The sequence below is a fragment of the Protopterus annectens genome, chromosome 14.part0 (genome assembly GCF_019279795.1).
Source record: "Protopterus annectens isolate FY-2018-M chromosome 14.part0, PAN1.0, whole genome shotgun sequence".
NCBI lineage: Eukaryota > Metazoa > Chordata > Ceratodontiformes > Protopteridae > Protopterus > Protopterus annectens.
In genome coordinates, this window is record NC_056748.1 from 1,080,869,244 (window position 1) to 1,080,890,154 (window position 20,911).

Here is a 20,911-nt window from a genome sequence, read left to right on the forward strand (position 1 = left end):
GTTAAAGGCAAAAAATTATCTTTTTAAATACTGTAAATTCTTACAGAAAAAATGGCCTAAGGCCCTTACTAAGAATTTTAAGGTAACAAACTACCTAAACTAGTCAAACAACCACTATATAATAAAGCTATCAAACGCTATAAAGAAAGAGTATAAGAAAAATAAAAAATTATCAGTATATAACAAGAAAAATATAGTAAAATTTCTACTGGCCCGAGCCTCTCGATGCGATCTGCTGCTAGCGGCAAACTAGATCTGAGGGTTAGCACCGGAGGATCATGGGATATTAACACACTTCTTAAACCAGGACATACAACTACTCCTACCCCTTCAGGCTTTAACCTTAACAATTCCACCCAGATCCCTGATGCCTTTAACAAGTATTTTACAGAAGTCATTCAAACCCTTGCTAATTCATTACCCTCATCCACAGTTATCTTCACAAATACCCCTAGCACCTCCTTGAATGCCTTTCACCTTCAACCTGTAGCTACATCTCTTATTTACAAGCTTCTCAAGAAACTTAAACCTTGTACTCCATCCGCTGATCTACTGCCATCAGAATACCTACAAATTGCTGCAGAAGCTATAGACTACCCCATATCCATACTTATTAATAGGACTATCTCTGAGGGGAAAATTCCCACCATATGGAAAATATCTCATATAATTCCTCTACATAAAGGTGGCTCCTCTACTGAGTTCTCAAACTTTCGACCTATTGCCTTACTCTCCCCATTAGCAAAGATTATGGAAAGATGCATACACAAACAATTTCTCAACTATCTTCTACAAAACAGATTACTAGCCAATTGTCAACATGGTTTCAGACCTTCCCACAGCACTACAACTGCCCTCCTCCCTTTCACAGACACCATAAATAACAACAAAAACAATAATCTTTTTTCCTCTGCTCTATTTCTAGACTTGTCAAAAGCTTTCGACATGGTTAACCATAACATACTTCTTGATAAACTAAATCAATACTCTCTTGGCTCACAAGCACTTCACTGGTTTCGGAGCTATCTCCAAAACAGGCAACAAGCAGTGCTATGGGAAAACAACCTTTCTTCCTTACTACCAGTAAACATTGGAGTTCCTCAAGGCTCTTTTAGGTCCCCTTCTTTTTTCTTTATTTATAAATGACCTACACGTGAATATACCCCAAGCCATCTGCATTCAGTATGCTGATGACTCAACTTTAATCTGTTCTGCTAATAATGTGTCCTCCCTCCAGTCCCTCACCCAAACAGTCTTCCACGATGTAGAAAAATGGTTTATGGAACACTCCCTTCTTCTTAATGCCAAAAAAACAAAACTTCTTCTCTTCAATCCGACTCACAAATCTTCCACACCTTTCTTTACCATCTCCTCTAATAATGCTACCTGTATTAACCCAGACATGACCACTCGCCTACTAGGTGTAACTATTGATAACTGTCTTAATTTTGATGACCATATTAACAACACCATTAAATCAGTTAACAAAAAAATAGGTACTCTCTACAGAATTAAACCCTTTCTTACCCCAGCAGCTAGAAAGACCATTGCCCAGACCCACCTGATCTCTACCCTTTTCTATGCCACTGCTATATATACTAACTTATCAAAGAATAACTTGACCAAACTCTCTACCTGTTATAATAGTATATCTAGATTCATTTCTGCTACTCCCTTTAGAACTCACCATTGTCTCAACCTCATGCAACTCGATTGGTTAGAACTAAATAACCACTTACTCTATCAGCAACTACTTATCGCTCATAAGTCTCTTCACTACCCAGAAGCTACCCCAAGCCTTACAAAACTTATCTCACCTTATAAGAACCTAGCTACTCTACGCTCTGCTAATAAACTTCTAGTAGCCTCTACTAAATCATACAATAAAGCTGGTGACTCATTATTTGCAAACTCTGTTGGGAAAATCTGGAATCAACTCCCTCAAGAAATAACTAACCTAGACTCCACACCCCTATTCAAAAAACACATCAAAGAATATCTTAAAACTCAGTGGCTATGTCCTTGTACTAAACCCGACTGAAATTACTTCTCCCTTACTCCTACCTTCCCTCACTATCCCTAACTGTCCCTCTAAATAATATAACTAATTGATGCCAGCTACTTCTTTTATATTACTTTTTAAACAATTTGTTTTATTTTCCTTCTGCATGTTTGACCATCTTGTGATTTTCTTATAAGTTTTTATTATTCTAACTTTAGTATGCTGCATTCCTGACATTTGTATTGTTAACCAGCTGTTTTTAGTTAACTTGCCTTGTGTTTGCTAGTTGTTTTTTTTGTTCAATTCTGACACAAGCCTACCATTGTATTTTTTGTAGTTTGCTTTGTTTTTTGCTGAAATGTTTTCTTACTTCATGTAATTGGAGCTTTTCTCCCCGGGCCTCTACTGAAAAAGGATATATGTCCAGCTAGACTAGCCCGGTCAACAAATGTAAAATAAAATAAATTACTGTGCCTCGAGCTTTCTCGAAGATGCGAGCTAGTGATGCGGCCGACTCGGAGCCGAGGATCGGCTCCGAACCCATGTGTAAGAACAAATGGCGAGATTGAACAATTTCACATCAATATGTTTCTATCATAGTTCATGTGGGTGCAAATGACCTGAGGTGTACCTCAATGGACTATATGAAAAGAGACATTATGGATCTCTCTGAATATGTGTCACAGACGAGTGTGCCTTGCATTGAGTAACATTCTACTTTCACAAAGGATGATAACACAGTATGAACAGAACATTAATAATTTTAATAACTGGCTTAGACGCTGGTGTCAGTCCAAGGGAATCATGGGAGGACATGGTTAACAAACACTTTGCATGGGAGGACATGGTTAACAAACACTTTGCATGGGAGGACATGGTTAACAACCACTTTGCATGGGAGGACATGGTTAACAACCACTTTGCACGGGAGGACATGGTTAACAAACACTTTGCATGGGAGAACATGGTTAACAAACACTTTGCATGGGAGGACATGATTAACAAACACTTTGCATGGGAGGACATGGTTAACAAACACTTTGCATGGGAGGACATGGTTAACAAACACTTTGCATGGGAGGACATGGTTAACAAACACTTTGCACGGGAGGACATGGTTAACAAACACTTTACACGGGAGGACATGGTTAACAAACACTTTGCACGGGAGGACATGGTTAACAAACACTTTGCATGGGAGGACATGGTTAACAAACACTTTGCATGGGAGGACATGGTTAACAAACACTTTGCATGGGAGGACATGGTTAACAAACACTTTGCATGGGAGGACATGGTTAACAAACACTTTGCATGGGAGGACATGGTTAACAAACACTTTGCATGGGAGGACATGGTTAACAAACACTTTGCATGGGAGGACATGGTTAACAAACACTTTGCATGGGAGGACATGGTTAACAAACACTTTGCATGGGAGGACCTGGTTAACAAACACTTTGCACGGGAGGACCTGGTTAACAAACACTTTGCACGGGAGGACATGGTTAACAAACACTTTGCACGGGAGGACCTGGTTAACAAACACTTTGCACGGGAGGACCTGGCTAACAAACACTTTGCATGGGAGGACATGGTTAACAAACACTTTGCACGGGAGGACATGGTTAACAAACACTTTGCACGGGAGGACATGGTTAACAAACACTTTACACGGGAGGACATGGTTAACAAACACTTTGCATGGGAGGACATGGTTAACAAACACTTTGCATGGGAGGACCTGGTTAACAAACACTTTGCACGGGAGGACATGGTTAACAAACACTTTGCACGGGAGGACATGGTTAACAAACACTTTGCATGGGAGGACATGGTTAACAAACACTTTGCATGGGAGGACATGGTTAACAAACACTTTGCATGGGAGGACATGGTTAACAAACACTTTGCATGGGAGGACATGGTTAACAAACACTTTGCATGGGAGGACATGGTTAACAAACACTTTGCATGGGAGGACATGGTTAACAAACACTTTGCATGGGAGGACATGGTTAACAAACACTTTGCATGGGAGGACATGGTTAACAAACACTTTGCATGGGAGGACATGGTTAACAAACACTTTGCATGGGAGGACATGGTTAACAAACACTTTGCATGGGAGGACATGGTTAACAAACACTTTGCATGGGAGGACCTGGTTAACAAACACTTTGCATGGGAGGACCTGGTTAACAAACACTTTGCATGGGAGGACATGGTTAACAAACACTTTGCATGGGAGGACATGGTTAACAAACACTTTGCATGGGAGGACATGGTTAACAAACACTTTGCATGGGAGGACATGGTTAACAAACACTTTGCATGGGAGGACATGGTTAACAAACACTTTGCATGGGAGGACATGGTTAACAAACACTTTGCATGGGAGGACATGGTTAACAAACACTTTGCATGGGAGGACATGGTTAACAAACACTTTGCATGGGAGGACATGGTTAACAAACACTTTGCATGGGAGGACATGGTTAACAAACACTTTGCATGGGAGGACATGGTTAACAAACACTTTGCATGGGAGGACATGGTTAACAAACACTTTGCATGGGAGGACATGGTTAACAAACACTTTGCATGGGAGGACATGGTTAACAAACACTTTGCATGGGAGGACATGGTTAACAAACACTTTGCATGGGAGGACATGGTTAACAAACACTTTGCATGGGAGGACATGGTTAACAAACACTTTGCATGGGAGGACATGGTTAACAAACACTTTGCATGGGAGGACATGGTTAACAAACACTTTGCATGGGAGGACATGGTTAACAAACACTTTGCATGGGAGGACATGGTTAAAAAACACTTTGCATGGGAGGACATGGTTATCAAACACTTTGCATGGGAGGACATGGTTAACAAACACTTTGCATGGGAGGACATGGTTAACAAACACTTTGCATGGGAGGACATGGTTAACAAACACTTTGCATGGGAGGACATGGTTAACAAACACTTTGCATGGGAGGACATGGTTAACAAACACTTTGCATGGGAGGACATGGTTAACAAACACTTTGCATGGGAGGACATGGTTAACAAACACTTTGCATGGGAGGACATGGTTAACAAACACTTTGCATGGGAGGACATGGTTAACAAACACTTTGCATGGGAGGACATGGTTAACAAACACTTTGCATGGGAGGACATGGTTAACAAACACTTTGCATGGGAGGACATGGTTAACAAACACTTTGCATGGGAGGACATGGTTAACAAACACTTTGCATGGGAGGACATGGTTAACAAACACTTTGCATGGGAGGACATGGTTAACAAACACTTTGCATGGGAGGACATGGTTAACAAACACTTTGCATGGGAGGACATGGTTAACAAACACTTTGCATGGGAGGACATGGTTAACAAACACTTTGCATGGGAGGACATGGTTAACAAACACTTTGCATGGGAGGACATGGTTAACAAACACTTTGCATGGGAGGACATGGTTAACAAACACTTTGCATGGGAGGACATGGTTAACAAACACTTTGCATGGGAGGACATGGTTAACAAACACTTTGCATGGGAGGACATGGTTAACAAACACTTTGCATGGGAGGACATGGTTAACAAACACTTTGCATGGGAGGACATGGTTAACAAACACTTTGCATGGGAGGACATGGTTAACAAACACTTTGCATGGGAGGACATGGTTAACAAACACTTTGCACGGGAGGACATGGTTAACAAACACTTTGCATGGGAGGACATGGTTAACAAACACTTTGCATGGGAGGACATGGTTAACAAACACTTTGCATGGGAGGACATGGTTAACAAACACTTTGCATGGGAGGACATGGTTAACAAACACTTTGCATGGGAGGACATGGTTAACAAACACTTTGCATGGGAGGACATGGTTAACAAACACTTTGCATGGGAGGACATGGTTAACAAACACTTTGCATGGGAGGACATGGTTAACAAACACTTTGCATGGGAGGACATGGTTAACAAACACTTTGCATGGGAGGACATGGTTAACAAACACTTTGCATGGGAGGACATGGTTAACAAACACTTTGCATGGGAGGACATGGTTAACAAACACTTTGCATGGGAGGACATGGTTAACAAACACTTTGCATGGGAGGACATGGTTAACAAACACTTTGCATGGGAGGACATGGTTAACAAACACTTTGCATGGGAGGACATGGTTAACAAACACTTTGCATGGGAGGACATGGTTAACAAACACTTTGCATGGGAGGACATGCTTAACAAACACTTTGCATGGGAGGACATGGTTAACAAACACTTTGCATGGGAGGACATGGTTAACAAACACTTTGCATGGGAGGACCTGGTTAACAAACACTTTGCATGGGAGGACATGGTTAACAAACACTTTGCATGGGAGGACATGGTTAACAAACACTTTGCATGGGAGGACATGGTTAACAAACACTTTGCATGGGAGGACATGGTTAACAAACACTTTGCATGGGAGGACATGGTTAACAAACACTTTGCATGGGAGGACATGGTTAACAAACACTTTGCATGGGAGGACATGGTTAACAAACACTTTGCACGGGAGGACATGGTTAACAAACACTTTGCATGGGAGGACATGGTTAACAAACACTTTGCACGGGAGGACATGGTTAACAAACACTTTGCATGGGAGGACATGGTTAACAAACACTTTGCATGGGAGGACATGGTTAACAAACACTTTGCATGGGAGGACATGGTTAACAAACACTTTGCATGGGAGGACATGGTTAACAAACACTTTGCATGGGAGGACATGGTTAACAAACACTTTGCATGGGAGGACATGGTTAACAAACACTTTGCATGGGAGGACATGGTTAACAAACACTTTGCATGGGAGGACATGGTTAACAAACACTTTGCATGGGAGGACATGGTTAACAAACACTTTGCATGGGAGGACATGGTTAACAAACACTTTGCATGGGAGGACATGGTTAACAAACACTTTGCATGGGAGGACATGGTTAACAAACACTTTGCATGGGAGGACATGGTTAACAAACACTTTGCATGGGAGGACATGGTTAACAAACACTTTGCATGGGAGGACCTGGTTAACAAACACTTTGCACGGGAGGACCTGGTTAACAAACACTTTGCACGGGAGGACCTGGTTAACAAACACTTTGCACGGGAGGACATGGTTAACAAACACTTTGCATGGGAGGACCTGGTTAACAAACACTTTGCATGGGAGGACATGGTTAACAAACACTTTGCATGGGAGGACCTGGTTAACAAACACTTTGCATGGGAGGACCTGGTTAACAAACACTTTGCATGGGAGGACCTGGTTAACAAACACTTTGCATGGGAGGACCTGGTTAACAAACACTTTGCATGGGAGGACCTGGTTAACAAACACTTTGCATGGGAGGACCTGGTTAACAAACACTTTGCATGGGAGGACCTGGTTAACAAACACTTTGCATGGGAGGACATGGTTAACAAACACTTTGCATGGGAGGACATGGTTAACAAACACTTTGCATGGGAGGACATGGTTAACAAACACTTTGCACGGGAGGACATGGTTAACAAACACTTTGCACGGGAGGACATGGTTAACAAACACTTTGCATGGGAGGACATGGTTAACAAACACTTTGCATGGGAGGACATGGTTAACAAACACTTTGCATGGGAGGACATGGTTAACAAACACTTTGCATGGGAGGACATGGTTAACAAACACTTTGCATGGGAGGACATGGTTAACAAACACTTTGCATGGGAGGACATGGTTAACAAACACTTTGCATGGGAGGACATGGTTAACAAACACTTTGCATGGGAGGACATGGTTAACAAACACTTTGCATGGGAGGACATGGTTAACAAACACTTTGCATGGGAGGACATGGTTAACAAACACTTTGCATGGGAGGACATGGTTAACAAACACTTTGCATGGGAGGACATGGTTAACAAACACTTTGCATGGGAGGACATGGTTAACAAACACTTTGCATGGGAGGACATGGTTAACAAACACTTTGCATGGGAGGACATGGTTAACAAACACTTTGCATGGGAGGACATGGTTAACAAACACTTTGCATGGGAGGACATGGTTAACAAACACTTTGCATGGGAGGACATGGTTAACAAACACTTTGCATGGGAGGACATGGTTAACAAACACTTTGCATGGGAGGACATGGTTAACAAACACTTTGCATGGGAGGACATGGTTAACAAACACTTTGCATGGGAGGACATGGTTAACAAACACTTTGCATGGGAGGACATGGTTAACAAACACTTTGCATGGGAGGACATGGTTAACAAACACTTTGCATGGGAGGACATGGTTAACAAACACTTTGCATGGGAGGACATGGTTAACAAACACTTTGCACGGGAGGACATGGTTAACAAACACTTTGCATGGGAGGACATGGTTAACAAACACTTTGCATGGGAGGACATGGTTAACAAACACTTTGCATGGGAGGACATGATTAACAAACACTTTGCATGGGAGGACATGGTTAAACACTTTGCATGGGAGGACATGGTTAACAAACACTTTGCATGGGAGGACATGGTTAACAAACACTTTGCATGGGAGGACATGGTTAACAAACACTTTGCATGGGAGGACATGGTTAACAAACACTTTGCATGGGAGGACATGGTTAACAAACACTTTGCATGGGAGGACATGGTTAACAAACACTTTGCATGGGAGGACATGGTTAACAAACACTTTGCATGGGAGGACATGGTTAACAAACACTTTGCATGGGAGGACATGGTTAACAAACACTTTGCATGGGAGGACATGGTTAACAAACACTTTGCATGGGAGGACATGGTTAACAAACACTTTGCATGGGAGGACATGGTTAACAAACACTTTGCATGGGAGGACCTGGTTAACAAACACTTTGCACGGGAGGACATGGTTAACAAACACTTTGCACGGGAGGACATGGTTAACAAACACTTTGCACGGGAGGACATGGTTAACAAACCCTTTGCATGGGAGGACATGGTTAACAAACACTTTGCATGGGAGGACCTGGTTAACAAACACTTTGCATGGGAGGACCTGGTTAACTAACACTTTGCATGGGAGGACCTGGTTAACAAACACTTTGCACGGGAGGACCTGGTTAACAAACACTTTGCACGGGAGGACATGGTTAACAAACACTTTGCACGGGAGGACATGGTTAACAAACACTTTGCATGGGAGGACATGGTTAACAAACACTTTGCATGGGAGGACATGGTTAACAAACACTTTGCATGGGAGGACATGATTAACAAACACTTTGCATGGGAGGACATGGTTAACAAACACTTTGCATGGGAGGACATGGTTAACAAACACTTTGCATGGGAGGACATGGTTAACAAACACTTTGCATGGGAGGACATGGTTAACAAACACTTTGCACGGGAGGACCTGGTTAACAAACACTTTGCACGGGAGGACCTGGTTAACAAACACTTTGCATGGCAGGACATGGTTAACAAACACTTTGCATGGCAGGACATGGTTAACAAACACTTTGCATGGCAGGACATGGTTAACAAACACTTTGCATGGGAGGACCTGGTTAACAAACACTTTGCATGGGAGGACATGGTTAACAAACACTTTGCATGGGATGACATGGTTAACAAACACTTTGCATGGGAGGACCTGGTTAACAAACACTTTGCATGGGAGGACCTGGTTAACAAACACTTTGCATGGGAGGACCTGGTTAACAAACACTTTGCATGGGAGGACATGGTTAACAAACACTTTGCACGGGAGGACATGGTTAACAAACACTTTGCACGGGAGGACATGGTTAACAAACACTTTGCATGGGAGGGCATGGTTAACAAACACTTTGCATGGGAGGACATGGTAACAAACACTTTGCACGGGAGGACATGGTTAACAAACACTTTGCACGGGAGGACATGGTTAACAAACACTTTGCATGGGAGGACATGGTTAACAAACACTTTGCACGGGAGGACATGGTTAACAAACACTTTGCATGGGAGGACATGGTTAACAAACACTTTGCATGGGAGGACATGGTTAACAAACACTTTGCATGGGAGGACATGGTTAACAAACACTTTGCACGGGAGGACATGGTTAACAAACACTTTGCATGGGAGGACATGGTTAACAAACACTTTGCATGGAAGGACATGGTTAACAAACACTTTGCATGGGAGGACATGGTTAACAAACACTTTGCATGGGAGGACATGATTAACAAACACTTTGCGTGTGAGGACATGGTTAACAAACACTTTGCATGGGAGGACATGGTTAACAAACACTTTGCATGGGAGGACATGGTTAACAAACACTTTGCATGGGAGGACATGGTTAACAAACACTTTGCATGGGAGGACCTGGTTAACAGGCCACTTTGCTTTGCCAAGAATAGTCTGGGCCAGCCTTCCTGGGCTTTTGGATATCAGCTAAAACTTTATCCATCCCATTACAGCCTTTTTCAGGCACTATCAAAATGACAAAACTACCAACATAGCAAAAAAAAAAAACCTCAAAGCAACTTTAACGTGTTACTGCTCAATGCCAGTGGCCTAAAGAAAAAACTCTACACAATACAAGCTCTCCTCAGTCTGGAGAATGCAGACAGTTTACAGCCACAGGAAGTACTTTGGCTACATTGACTTCCACACATTTAGACCAACAGCAACACAGAAAAGGACTAAAGGTGGAGGCGTTGCAATTTATGTTAGCAGCAAATATAACTCTAGGTTGATTAAACAGGATGATGCCCTATAGTTCCACTATGTCCAAGTCTCCACAGACATGGCTCCCTACCATGTACTGGACAGCTACAGGTTTCCATCTATGTTCCAATAAGCTCAAAAGTCTTACCTAAACCTACTAAAGGTATTCAACATCCAACCATATATCCCATTTACGGGAGACTTTAATTAGCCATTTACAGCTTGGGAAAAGGGCACTGCCTCTTACTTACAGGTACAGTGTTTTCTGGACTTCCTCATCACAGACACCAAACAGTGCACTCCCCAACCAGAGGATCAAATATATTGGACGTAGTACTCATCAACATGATAGAGTGCTGCACGCTCCCATGTCACGTCCTTGTTGCTGAAGTCAGATCACAAAGTTGTCTCCCTGAAAATAAAATTCAACTCAGAAAACCCAACTAAACCCATAATAGTTAAGAACTATACTAACTACATCCTATTAAGTGGCAGTTTGTTAAAATGCATGGATCCCCCAAACCACAAGAACTCAGATAACCATGCAGAATTATTTATAATAAAAGAATTGCTGCACTGAGGATGCCCTACCTAGCAGAAGTAATGCCAAATCAAACACCACAAACAAACAACATCGATGGAATCCTTACCATAAAAGGCTATATAACAAAACTTAGAAGTAATGCCAGATCGAACACCACAAACAAACCACATCGATGGAATCCTTACCATAACAGGCTATATAACAAAACGTAGCAGAAGTAATGCCAGATCGAACACCACAAACAAACCACATCAATGGAATCCTTACCGTAACAGGCTATATAACAAAAGAAAAACATCACGGCTAAAATCAGAAAGAGCAGCTCTCATAGAGACAAGAGCGCTTTGATTCAACTAAACAAGAAACAAAGATGACTAATAAAGTCCAGCAAGGGTAATTATGAGGTCAGGTTAGCCTTCCAGACTAAGGACAATCAGAAGGCCTTCTTCAGCTATAAGAGGAATTTTAAAGTTAATACTCAACAGTGTGCAGCACTGGTAATAAATGGCAGAGCCTTCACTGACCAAGGTGATATAGCAAATCTACTGACTGATAAATTTTACTCTAACTTTGTCTCCCTACTAACCCTGTGAAATCCCTTCCAGCATACCCCCTCCCAACTATCAACAAGAAGCAGGTCCTGGAGGTGCCCGCCAAGGCAAAAACACTGCTTCAATGGACTCCAACAATATCTCTGGTTGCCTCCTAAACAGGCTAAACCATGACCTAGCAGGACTACTTGAAGCACTCCAACTACATCTTCAAAACAAGTTACATGCCATATGAATGTAGAACAACAATGGTCATCCTTCTACATAAGGGTGGACCATCAACTGGCCCAAGGAACCACAGATCTATTAGTCTGACAAGTGTAATATGCAAAGCCATGAAAGAAGTTATTATGGAAATGATCAAGGAGGACACTGGCAACCTACGGTCACTAGACTCATCCCTGTATAGCTTTATTAAAGAATGTTCCCCTGTATAGCTTTATTAAAGAACGTTCCCCTGTATAGCTTTATTAAAGAACGTTCCCCTGTATAGCTTTATTAAAGAACGTTCCCCTGTATAGCTTTATTAAAGAGCGTTCCCCTGTATAGCTTTATTAAAGAACGTTCTTGCCTACTTAACCTGGTATACTTCTTAGAGAGGGTCACAATGGCTCTGGTTAAGGAAAAAATGGTGCATACCACCTATGTTGACCTGGTATTGCAGACAAACTGTCAGAACTAGGTATGAATCCTTACATAACCCACTGGATTGCCATCTGGCTCACAGACAGGACCCAAGAGGTCAGGATCAGAGACAGCACCTCCACCACGAGATTGGTCACCAGTGGAGTACGTCAGGGCTCTGTGCTGGGCCTGCTCCTATTTGGAATCGATTTCGCGGAAGTAAATGCTAATGTTACAGGCTTCTGACTCACTATGTTCACAGATGACTGCAAATTGGGAGCTATCAGGTTCCTCCCACAACATCAACATTCTACATGAGGATCTAACACAAACAAATAACCGGTACAAAAGCTACATATTAAAACTCAATGCAAAGAAATGCATTATAGTGTCCTTTGGGAAAGCTAATTACTGCATCTAAACTATCACCATCTCAACTCACAATGATGGTACGTTAATCGCTGTTTTGTACACTCACTGCACTAGCTCACTTCACTAACTACCATAATATTCCCACATTGTATCCCAACTCTATCACAAGCACACAGACTTTGCATCACAAAACCCTCTTTCTCTCCCTGTCTATCACTCCTCTGTACCAATATACATGTTGAGATCTGTCCTGTTATAGATATATTAAAATTTAGAATAACACTTTTTCAGCAGTACTGAAAGTCAGATACAAATGCAAATGGCTCCATTTCTCTACCCACCGCATCTCCATCCTGAAACTTAGTGGAGATACTCACCTTAACCCTGGATCCATGCATCAAATATCCACCATGGCCAATCCATTATTTTCCAATGATCCCAACACAATTTTCCCATAAGGTAATGAATCTAACCTCATTCTTTTCAACATTAACCTTACAAACATTTGCAACAAAATTCATTATATTCATGCATGTATAAATTTTGACTCCCAGACATTCTAATCACCACAACAAGAAATAACTGACAAAGAAATTATTCCCCCAGGTTTCAATATACTCGGAATGGACAGAAAACTTTGAACAGGTGGTATTCCTATTATTTATAAAAACAACTTAGAAATAATGACAGTCCATCTAAATATCCCAAAATTTAATAATGCTGAACTTCTGATTGCAGACCACAAAAATCAACCAAAATATGCATCTCAGCAGTATACATCCCACCAGGCAACAGCATTACCACAGCCAAAAATATCTGGGTCTATATCATGAAATCGAAAGACGTAAATGTCGAATACGTAAAGGTCGACGCCTACTTGTCGAAATACATAAACGTCGAAAGCAGTAAATATCGTAAAACAAAATACCAAAATGTTTTACTTGGCCATTTCACATACACGACGTGAAACATGGTTTTGTTAGTAGGGAATATACTCTATTTCAGTTTACGTGCACTAGGAGATATATTGCATATTTAAGTCTAGCTGTAAGTGTTATTGGAAGTAAGTTGAGTGACGTGTTGCGCTGTAGTGGGGTGTGTTTTATATTGCGTTCTTGGCGTTATCACATCGGGTGTTGTTTGCTGGGCCAAACAAAATCATTCGGCATTTCGATTGTCGATGTTTACGTTGTTCGACGTTTAGTTATTTTGACAAGTAGGTGTCGACCATTACGTATTCGACATTTATGTCTTTCTATTTCATGATATAGACCCAAATATCTTACCTTGGATATCTGACAACATCCCCCAATGAAACCTTTATCTTAAGCGACATAAAACAGACTGGCAATCCATAAACAGCAGCAACCCTTAGACTCTAGTCACCTATTTAGCTTCACCCGACTAATAATCTCCACCACAGGAATCAACAAAAGCACTAACAGGCAGTCCACACTTTACTGGATAATGACAAACAAACCTCATAATATGAAATCCTCTGTTTGCTTACCAGATACAATAAGTGACCACCTTCCAATCTATGTAATAAAACAGCAACATGGTTCACCTAAACACATACCTATAAACAGGTATGCAATTTAACTAAATTTAACAAAGACATATTTTCTACAGCCCTGTCTCATTAGAACTGGAATGTATTGAGTAATTAACCCAGATGAAGCAGTTACTCACTGCAATTACAACTTCCTAAAAAATACTAAATGATTTAACATCAGTTACTAGAGGAAACACAAAAACTAACACAGCACCATGGCTGACAAAGGAGCCTGAACAGCTCCTGCTACAAACGGATAAAGCATTGAAATAATGGTATAAGAATAAAACACAACATGCCTACCAACATTTTAGACATATCAGAAACCATACCAAGATCCTAGTTAAATCTAACATGAAATCATACTTCAGTAATCTCCACCAAAACAACCTCAAGCTTTTTTGGTCCTCTATAAACTATTACATCCTGGCCATCCCACTACACCCCGTCTTCTGCTTCAAACAACAAACATTCCAATACCACTCAGTTCAACATTCATTTTATCCAGTCAGTTCTATCACTAACTAATGACCACCTCAATTCAACCCTCCAACTTCCATCTATTCTAAAAAGCGAGATGCTGTCTTTTATTTTTCAGCACATCCCGACATCAACCATAAAAAAAATAAATAAATAATGAGCCAAATTAAAAGTAACAACCTCAGCTGCTGATAACCTTCACAATGAGTTCTTCAAAACAGGTGCAGAAGCACTAGCCTTCCCTGTCTCCATTTAGATCAACTGGTCAATAACTGAAAACTATGTCCCATCCATCTGGAAAAAAATCCATTATTATACCCTTTCAGAAAGGAGGTACTTTGATAGAGTTAAACTATAGATCTACTGGTATCCTATCATGCCTCTCAAAAATGCTACAGAAATGTATTCACTCTTAGCTTGTGAAACCTATAATCAAGCACAACCTTCTCTCCAACACCTAGCATGATTTCAGGCCCAACCACAGTACTACTAACGGCCTCCTCAACTTTATCAACATACTAAATCAATACAGAAATGACAGCAACTTTGCTTTTTCACTTTTCCTTGACCTTTCCGAAGCATTTGACACAGTGGCCCACCTAAAGCTCCTTTCTGAGCTTGACACAGTGGCCCACCTAAAATGCCTTTCTGAGCTTGACACAGTGGCCTACCTAAAGCTCCTTTCTGAGCTTGACACAGTGGCACACCTAAAGCGCCTTTCTGAGCTTGACACCGTGGCCCACCTAAAGCTCTTTTCTGAGCATGACACAGTGGCCTACCTAAAGCGCCTTTCTGAGCTTGACACAGTGGCCCACCTAAAGCGCCTTTCTGAGCTTGACACAGTGGCCCACCTAAAGCTCCTTTCTGAGCTTGACAGTGGCCCACCTAAAGCGCCTTTCTGAGCTTGACACAGTGGCCCACCTAAAGCGCCTTTCTGAGCTTGTTATCTAGGTCTCAATTACTCCTCCCTCTTCTGGTTTCACAGTTATTTATGCAATCATCGGCAGGCAACTAAATCGCAATAAAACCTTTCAGCATTTCAACCAATATCTGTTGGTGTTCCCCAAGGCTATTTTATATTTTCTTAAATAAACTTCATACCTCTACAGCACTTGCCATTCTTGTAAAATACACAGATGATTCAATCCTTATCTGTTCTGCCCCATTAAGAACAAAATTTGAGGCAATCACTCACAAATCTTTCACTAACATTGAAATATGGCTAAAAAAAATTGTCTTGCTGTTTAATGCCAAAAAACAAACTTATGTCATTTACTCCAAAACAACAAGTCAACCAGTAACACACATTTCATATTACATCAAACAATACCAAAAGAAGTGAAATCATAAGCCAAACTAAACTAGGCAGAGTCATAATAGAGGACAACCTCAATTTAATCACCATATCCTTCATTCAGTCAAGAAAACTCACCAAAAACTTGGCTCCTTCTATAGGGCCAAACACTACCTGACAAATCAAGCAAGCATTACCTTAGCAGCAACATACCTCCTTCCTTTTCTATTACATGCTTCTGCTATTCTTACAAATATCAGCACTATGTACAAAACTAAGCTAGCGTCCTGCTACTATAAAATATGTAAAACTGCAACCAAACTACCTCATAAAACACACCAGTGCCTTGCATTAAAACAATTAAACTGGCTTGAACTCCCAAACCAGTTGACATACTCAGAACTAAATATTGCCCACAACCAAATGTACTCTCCAGACAAATGTCCAGCATTACAAAATATACTCTACTGTACTATTCATCCACTAAAGACCTCCAATCTAGCAATAAACTCTTTCTGTGTATCAGTAAGACATTCAACACTGCTGATGACTCTCTATTCCCATTCCGTCACCACTCTGAAATGAAATTCCCACACAGTTAAAACATAAACAGTTTCCAAACTTTGCTTAAACAGAATCTAAGCCACAGGTGGTTCTTTTCTTCCTGCTCACCCAGCTAGTTTTACTCAGATTGTTTTTCCCCGATTCTTACAGCCGCTTTGCATCCCAGTCTTTTGTACCTTATCGCTCCTCCTCGTACTGCACTAATTTCCTAAACTCTTAATCTTCGTCTTTCTCTCACACCCCACACTAAATACAATTCTTCCTTTATCCATTTATCATTCAGCTGATTGCCAAAATTTCTCCTTTCATATCTCTCATCATCAGTTTGTAAGCTGTATTGCTACTTGTTTTTGTCTGTAAATTATAACTAACTTTGAGAACACCCCAGTTTAATCTTTTCCCTGTAGCCATCATGCTATAACTACATTAACTATTATTGTATTTTATTTTTCTATTCAATAATTGGCCAATATATGTTAATTTTGCTCTTTTTTTGAGTTAAAATGTTAAGTTCATGTAAGAAATACTTAAAAATCATGTAAATAAGCTCATGTACAGATCTTTTACCATGCAATTATAAATATGCATCATGTATAACTTGAATGTGGAACTTTTCTCCCTGGACCTCTGCTGAAAATGGGTTTTATCCAGTCAGACTTTTCCTGATTAACAAAGACAAACAAATAAATAATTTCATTGATAAAATACCCCTAGGAGTTGACCTGATACTTAGGGATCTGGGAGCATATGTGGATAGCAATCTCACATTCAACCAACACATATCCAAGACAATAAGAAAATCATTCTATATCACCCAACTCATAAGTAAGGGTATAGTGTCCAGGTCCAAGGAACTAATAGCACCACCCTACTCTACTCAGCTCTTTTCAGATCAATCATTGATTACAATGCTCCCTTTGGCATTGATTACAGTGCTCCCTTTGGCATTGATTACAATGCTCCCTTTGGCATTGATTTCACTGCTCCCTTTGTCATTGGTTACAGTGCTCCCTTTGGCATTGATTACAGTGCTCCCTTTGGCATCGATTACAGTGCTCCCTTCTTTGTCATTGATTACAGTGCTCCCTTTGGCACTGATTACAGTGCTCCCTTTGGCACTGATTACAGTGCTCCCTTTGGCATTGATTACAGTGCTCCCTTTGGCATTGATTACAGTGCTCCCTTTGGCATTGATTACAGTGCTCCCTTTGGCATTGATTACAGTGCTCCCTTTGGCATTGGTTACAGTGCTCCCTTTGGCATTGGTTACAGTGCTCCCTTTGGCATCGATTACAGTGCTCCCTTTGTCATCGATTACAGTGCTCCCTTCTTTGTCATCGATTACAGTGCTCCCTTTGGCATTGATTACAGTGCTCCCTTTGGCATTGATTACAGTGCTCCCTTTGGCGTTGATTACAATGCTCCCTTTGGCGTTGATTACAATGCTCCCTTTGGCGTTGATTACAATGCTCCCTTTGGCATTGATTACAATGCTCCCTTTGGCAATGATTACAATGCTCCCTTTAGCAATGATTACAATGCTCCCTTTGGCATTGATTACAGTGCTCCCATTGGCATTGGTTACAGTGCTCCCTTTGTCATTGGTTACAATGCTCCCTTTGTCATTGGTTACAGTGCTCCCTTTGTCATTGGTTACAGTGCTCCCTTTGTCATTGGTTACAGTGCTCCCTTTGTCATTGGTTACAGTGCTCCCTTTGGCATTGATTACAGTGCTCCCTTTGGCGTTGATTACAATGCTCCCTTTGGCATTGATTACAATGCTCCCTTTGGCGTTGATTACAATGCTCCCTTTGGCATTGATTACAATGCTCCCTTTGGCATTGATTACAATGCTCCCTTTGGCAATGATTACAATGCTCCCTTTGGCAATGATTACAATGCTCCCTTTGGCATTGATTACAGTGCTCCCATTGGCATTGGTTACAGTGCTCCCTTTGTCATTGGTTACAATGCTCCCTTTGTCATTGGTTACAGTGCTCCCTTTGTCATTGGTTACAGTGCTCCCTTTGTCATTGGTTACAGTGCTCCCTTTGTCATTGGTTACAGTGCTCCCTTTGGCATTGGTTACAGTGCTCCCTTTGGCATTGGTTACAGTGCTCCCTTTGGCATTGATTGCAATGCTCCCTTTGTCATTGATTGCAATGCTCCCTTTGTCATTGATTACAGTGCTCCCTTTGTCATTGATTACAGTGCTCCCTTTGTCATTGATTACAGTGCTCCCTTTGGTACTGATTACAGTGCTCCCTTTGGCACTGATTACAGTGCTCCCTTTGGCACTGATTACAGTGCTCCCTTTGGCATTGATTACAGTGCTCCCTTTGGCATTGATTACAGTGCTCCCTTTGGCATTGATTACAGTGCTCCCTTTGGCATTGATTACAGTGCTCCCTTTGTCATTGATTACAGTGCTCCCTTTGTCATTGATTACAGTGCTCCCTTTGGCATTGATTACAGTGCTCCCTTTGGCATGTACATAGCCAGGCACTTGCACCAGTTGGAATGCCCTCAATGTTTCATCAGCAGGAGATTCCAGGCTATGAATACCATGTCCTACACAGATCGTCTTAAGCTCCTACCTGTGTACTCAGTCTCCTCTTGATTACTAATAGGTGATCTACGAATGCACCCTTGTGTCTAGCTCTGAAGGATTTCTTGCAAATCTGTAAAACAAATACCAGAAACAGCAGATCCAAGGACCTGAAAGTTAACATCTTTAAAGGAAGTCAACTGTTATAAGGACCTTGGTGTAGTAGTTAGCAACAATTTCTCATGCAAATGTTATAAGAAATAATACAATGAAACAATTGGGACTGATGCTAAAAACTCTGGCTACAAAAGATTGTGAATGTGTAGTATAATGATATAAAAATTATGCAATGTCAAGAGGCAGGTGTGAGATTCAAGCTGTTGTGTCCAGATGTCTTCAGAATATTTCTTCCTGAAGGTTCAAAGTCATTTCTTGACCCAAAACAACCTAAGGAGGAAATGTGAAAATTTGTCCAACAAAAAAAATGAACCATCAGGCAGAAGGGGACTCTGCTTCTTATTCTTCTAATAATAAAGCACATGGCGAGACTTAGCCAATAAAAACATTTCCACTGTTCCAAAGGAAAATGTTTCCGAAGCAGAGAAAAGCACAGGAGTTGACTAAAAGAATCTAGAGCACAGTGGAATTGAACCAGAATCTGCAGTTGGGAGATGCAGATAAATAAGAAGACCAGCAACACGGAAGTTACTGCATAAATGTGAGACTGCAAGCCATCGATTGCATTTTTGAAATATGGCTGTATAAGAATAAGTGTAAAGAGTAGAGTTTTGACTTTGTAAAACTTAGGAGGGAATGAAAAGCATTTGCCTCACTTCATGTCATTAATGTCTGGAAGGACTCTGAAGGGAGGCAAAGAGGAAGGAACAGTAAGTAAAAGTTTTTCTTAACAGTATTTCTATGAAACTTTTCACAAATACAAATCACATATTTTACAGTAAAGCATTTTTTGTTTGTGTATGTGATAATGTTATTTAACAGGTGCCTTTTCTTTTTCTTCCTCCTCTTCTCCTCCTTTTTTGGTATTAAAATATGCAGGCATTGCAGTGCAGAAAGATAAGAAAAGTTGAACAAAAAGCATGCACTTAATGGGCTTTAATCCTGGGTCGTTCTGATATGAGGAGGGTGTAAAGTACACTGATCATAATATATGTACAGCTGATATGTTGTCTCTTACTTTTGCATAGGTGGGTGTCTGCATTAAGACCCTTGGCTTACTCTAATACATTTTTTTTGAGAAAACAACTAAATATGAGAATGCTGAATATAATGACAATTTCTCTTTTAGAAATGAATGTTTTAGCTTGTTTTTCAGGCTACAACAGAGGACTTCATTTTTCTTTTTTTTTCTCTTACTTTTCCATGGATGCAGGCTGATAACAGGCCAATAAAAGGAAGAACACTGGTTTCCTCAAGCCTAAAAGATAATGTTTTCTGAAAGTATGCAAACAGTTTTCACATCCCGGGGAGAAGGAATAAAGATAAAAAAAATAGACCAATAGTGTAAGTAGAAGCACAGGCAATAACATGCATCTTAAAATGGATAACATCAATTTCAGGTTAACTAGGGCCTGGTATTATCTG

At 40.9% G+C, this 20,911-nt stretch overlaps 1 protein-coding gene across 1 annotated transcript in view; it reads right to left on the minus strand.

Moving 5' to 3' along the window:
* The window catches only part of CFAP46 (cilia and flagella associated protein 46), a 3,596,153-nt gene that overhangs the window by 1,494,159 nt on the left and 2,081,083 nt on the right, over positions 1-20,911 (minus strand). The gene's annotated exons all lie outside the window — the stretch shown is intronic.